Source organism: Argiope bruennichi, chromosome 11, assembly GCF_947563725.1.
Source record: "Argiope bruennichi chromosome 11, qqArgBrue1.1, whole genome shotgun sequence".
NCBI classification, from domain to species: domain Eukaryota; kingdom Metazoa; phylum Arthropoda; class Arachnida; order Araneae; family Araneidae; genus Argiope; species Argiope bruennichi.
This window is the reverse complement of record NC_079161.1, coordinates 58045157-58051156: the sequence shown is the minus strand read 5'-3', so window position 1 is coordinate 58051156 and position 6000 is coordinate 58045157.

Sequence of the window (6000 nt, the reverse complement as noted above, 5' to 3'; positions counted from 1 at the left end):
CTCAATTGGCATAAAATATTTTACTATATTGATATTCTTGATATCGTGCAGCATTCAAAATGTTCAAGATATTGGACAATATATTTACACTATTAGGATATATTTGTTGAATACAACCCATATTAAAGTGAACACTGACTTTCACTATGTATATAGGCATTAAATAATCTTTCGTAAAATACGTCTCATAATCCCGGGTTTACACTTTGCAGTTATAAGACAGCAAGTAGGCAGCGCATGCGTAGAAAGGAACTGATTTATGTTTGCCACAATTTTATAAGATAGATTCAGGCATTCCATGCTTGACTATAAATTGCCGTCCCTGAATTTTTCTTTTTCACTGCTTATCGTATTAAAATAAAGGTTATTTACTCAAAGAAGCATGGTAAACTAAAAAAACAACAACAACAAAATAAAGGTAAACATACTTAACTTCGAAAAACTATAGAAAAAAAAATGGCAAATAAAAAAACAAACAAAAAAACAACAACTTTGCATCAAAAAGAATAAAGAGCAAAAAATATCGGAATTAATCTATGATAAGTGATCAATTTTTTTTCAAGTCAAAGAAACCGCTAAATTCTACAAATGCATGTGCAGAAAGAAAGGAAAAAAAAAAAAAAAAAAACATTTAGCGGCATTTTGTTGTCCAGTCGGGACTAAGTACTTGCCATGGACCGAACATCATTTTTCAACTCTTCTGCGCATGCAATGCCTACTGGCTGTCTTATAACTGGCCGAGTGTAAACCCGGCATAAAGTTTCCACAAATATCAGGCTTGGCTTAGATTTTTTTATGTTGCCAAAACCTAATAAACTTGATAATTATTAAGGTACATAGCATTGGAAAGAAACCTAGGCCATTCCGTAGTGAAAATATCATTCTATTTCTGCGTGCCTAAACAGTCTATTTTCAATTAGCCTTAACTGTAATACTGCTAATTTTTGATTCCAAGTTTCGAATTAAATTTTCGAGAAATAATTTCAGATTCTTTATTTGAAAAAGTGTGTGCTTCCTTATCTTATTGTATCGGTTGCTGAATTTCTGTTTCCAGTTTCTACCAATTCTTCATAAAGAAATTTGTATTTTTACCCTAATAACTTACATGCATATAAAGCACAAATATTAAAAATGTATATTTATGAGATTGGATCAAATAACCATTTAAAAGTTCCCCTTTTGTTCTACTTAAAAAGCATATCTGAGCATTCAAAAACCGATGAAAGCAGGCTTTCGGGACCAAACTCACGGATTTTATATCTGTGACATAATAAAATGAATGCATGAAAAGCTTATATAAATGGAACATATTCAAAATTTTACATAATAACTTAACTAAATCATAAAATCTTCATCACCATTTCAATAAACACTGAAAAATACTTTAATGCTATTTTACGAGAATAAAGACATCGAAGAAAAGAAGATGCTAATTTCTTTAGAATTATAATTTAGAAGACAAAGTATTCAAAATAAGGTTCCGAACTCTAATAGATTGCAGAGTTTTTGAATAAAATCTTTTAAAAGGATATAAGATGAGCCATAAAAGATTTCTCCAACCATGGTTGAATTATTAATGATTCTATTATCTCGTTACTTCATTAATTTAGTGCGAAATATTAAAGATAGCTGCTTTATAATTAAACATAATGTCCTTAAGCTTTCGTTATGCATAATTGGTTCCTGAAGCTAGAGTTTTGGAATAAAAACAGATGTGTTTGAATAGGCCTAATATCTTCCGGCTAATGAAGAATTTATCGCATCTATCTGTTTGATAGAAAAGAAGAATGAATTAGAGGTAATATTTTGTGATATTGACATTAATTGATTGAGCAAACGATTTTTTTTCTTTGGTGTTTTTTCTGGCAATTACTATGATAATTGCTTAAAGGAATTATGTAAAATATGTCTCTATTGAGTTTTTAAGTAAGAAATATTTTTATTAGAAGCGATGAATTATGATACAAAAGGGAATCCAAGGGATGACATTTATAAAAATACTTAACGTTGCTTAAATATGGAACATTTACTAAATATACGTTGAAAAATAAATAAGATAAATTATGAGCTTAATAATATTGTTATATAATTTTGACAAATGATTTATGTAAAATTTATAATTATGTTTAGTTATATATTACTTACTAATATTAATTGAACTATGAAATTAAATGAATTTGAAGCAAAATATTATAAAAGCCAGATTACGTAAATTCAAAAATATTTTTAGTGCATTCAATACAAAACCCGTGAATAAAAGTGAAGGTAAGAAAATATAAATGTAGCATTTAAAAGAAATTTAATGAAAAATATAGGATTTTTTTATATGTTAAAGAATGAACAAAAGTTTATTTTGATATTTTATTTCTTAAGTAGCTAAGCTCTTTCAGCTGCTTGGCAGCGCCATTTGTTTAGGGTAAAATCACAAAAAAACCTGCCAAATGTTTTGTCAAGAATTTATGCTGCCAAATACAAAAAAGTAAATAATATTGTGAAAGTTCGCAAATGTTGTTATGCTATTTCACAGCAGGAATCTTCAATCTGAGAGAATAAAACAAATATATAATAATAAAAATGATGATTAAAAATACGGAAAATAAAAACTAATCAGAACAAAATTTTCCAATTTAACACATAAACAGAAATACTTAAAAATACATGTTTTTAATAGATAATCGTTTGGTGATAAATTTTTCGGGATATTTTGTTTGGATTGCTTCCAAAATTAGATTAAATTAAGATTCAACCAAAAAATTGTTTCATCACAGCAATAATATTGTCAATAAATTCATTTGAGCGGCAAAATTAACATTAATTACATTTAAATTTTATTTTAAGAATATTTGGCTAAATTTAAATTTAATATAAAATGGTCAAATAAATAAATAATTTATTTTAAAATATCGTTTGCTTTTTACTTGTAATTACAGAAAAATGTATTTGCTCTTCTTTTTTTGCTTTTGTGTTGAATTTATTCTTTGAAATTCGACAATTTTATTGTTTTGTTCTGCTAATTTTTATTTACAATTTTTTTGATTTTTAAAATTGTTATAAAGAATGTAAAAGACTAAAATATTTTTAATCATAAATATTATTTGAAAAACTAGAGAATTAGTTCTTTCAAAATAAAAAGAGAACAATTTAATAGATGATTATGAAATTCATTGAGTTATGCAATTGACTTTTAATTAATCTAACTCCGAAATTATTAAAACAACATTAAGGGGGAAAAAACCCAAATAGTAGGAGACATCGAAGAAACACATATTGACTCTTATTGAAGCAGAGCAATGTGTTTTAATGCAGTTTATAAGTATACAAAATGATACAATAAAAAATTCGCGATCATTAAGTTAATAGATTATAACGAAATTCCTTATTTTTCTAACTCTAATTATTAATTATCAAGCTATTCGATTATCCAAATTTATTCTATCCAAAATGATACGGTTAGTTAGAGTTCTATTGTAATGTCTTATTATATACGGGGACATTAGTAATGGATTTAGAGATTTAGCTTTGAAACATCCATCTTTTTGACTTTTCGAATGGAAATGATTTTTTTGTGTAACATACTCTGTTGTATTAAATAAAATAAAAACTTGTCAATGTTTTAATTCTTCAGATATTTTTTTGTTAAATTTATCATCCATATACATTGCATAATTTAAGATTTAAAATTTTATATTTCAGAGTAATATAAGCCTATAAATTTTAAGAAACCTGTCCAAGAGATTTGAATATCTTGCATGTGCAAGATCTCAGTAAAGATTTTATGCATACATATGTAGTTTATTTTAGAATTATTGCTTGACATATATGCACAGTTGAATATTATTTCATTAAAAATAAAATGACTTAAAAATTCCTTGAGACTTAAAAATTGCGTGAAATAAAAATCAAACTACCATTTTACAATAAATAATATAAATAGATTTTTTTTTATAACTAAGGCCTTTTTACCTCATAATGTAAAGATATCTTAAAATATATCTTTGCATATAATGCATAGTAACTTAGTGCATTTTTCCGCAATTGCTTTGTCATGTATTACATGTTATTAGACATACATATTTGTTAAATATATTAATGAATTTAAGTTTACTTGAGATAGGTAACTAGGTTTAAAAGACGATATTTTTAAACGAAATTATAATTTTTTTAAAATTTAATATTCACAATCTTTGAATGGGTTTCTTTATAAATCTGTTAATATTTGTTTTTAAGTCTATTATTTGGAAAGTTACACAAACTCTTGTATTTGTATTTATATACATTTTACTGCTATTTTGCATCTTTAGATGCTATTTTCTCATATATAGAATATGATAGAATTTTCTTACGAAATACCTTATAAAATCTAATGTATATTTTTTTTTGTTCAAATTTGGTATAATAGTTTTTCAATATATTCTGCAGTTGCTGAAATAGAGAATAAATAATCTATTCACTTAGAAATATTTTATAATTATTTTAGTGCTTCAGAATGTGAAAAAAATTGAAAATTTCGTATTATTAATCAGCCGAGCTACAATATTTAAAGAATGGATAGAAATACGGCTTATTTATTAGTTAAGGAACTAGAAAATATATTTCGTCAGCTATATGCAATATTTTAAGCAAATAATGTGATAAATCTCTAAACTAGAAGATTTCTGTTTTATATTTCTTTCTAGCTACATAAAAAAATCCGCCTTTTTTCCCCAATTTTTTAAAAAAAACTTTTTAAAATTTAGTGGTATATTTGGTTTTCATAAATACTTTTTATGAAAATATTCAAAAATATAATTATTTTCGAACGGTTTTCATGCAAATATTCAAAACTTTTTTATGTAAATATTCAAAATAGACTTTTAATATTCAAAATAGATTTTTAATATTCAAAATAATAGACTAATAATAGACTTTTAATATTTAAAATATATTTAAATATTCAAAAAGAACTTTTTAATGTAAATATCCAAAAATATAATTGTTTTCTATTGTTTTTCAAAGAATTCACCCCTAACTTACTCGAATCCATACCTTATAATTGGAAATTTATTTTTATTTAATGTTTATTGTTTCAAAATGCAAAATGTCTCATATATTAAATTAGATAAAAGCTTATTCAAACGATATCATATCAATTTCATATATGCTAATTGCAAAAATTAAGACATCACACAGCATAATATCAACAACAACAACTTCATAAAGAACTACATCTATAAATTTTGTTTAAAGCATCACAAGATCTTCTATATTTTTGAACAAACATAGCATAAACTGTGTTCCTAAACGATTAATTTTCGGTTTCTGTAAAATCTCCGGGTCATCTTTCACAAAACCTGACAAAGCATTTTATCGAGCGTTTTATGATTCATTAAAAGATCTGCTATAGCTCTAGAGAAGACTGTGACATACTCGGAAGACGTTAAATGTATCGATTATGTGTGTGAAAGACATTTTCGTATCGATTCTGAAGAATTCTTCTGTTAATAAATGTTACTCTGCGATCAGTTTAATTAATGAGCTAAAGGATATTGACTTAAGCTTGTATATTTACAGGATATTAGTCCTTGGAATTTCGGTATTATTAATAGATTAGAATAAGATTATATTCTTTCGGGAATTTTGTTTAAAGGGTGAAAAATGAAATATAATTGAAATTAAATTAGGTTATAAATTTTGTTGCAGATGAGGTTGAAATTAGAACAGTTCATTTAGAATTCAAAATAAGCCCATATACTATATCTAAAATTTAATGTAATAAAATTTTACATAATTTAGTATAGATCTAATATTTAATACAGAAAATTTAATATTAAAATCATAAATTTTTTAGAAAGTTTAAATTATAAAATTTTATTAATTTTATTCAAAATAAACTTATATATTGTATTTAAAATTTAATTTAATAAAATTCTAAATATTTTAATATAGATCTAAAATTTAATACAGGATATATAACATTTAATTCTTGATAAATTTTATAAAATTAACAAAGGATATAAATTT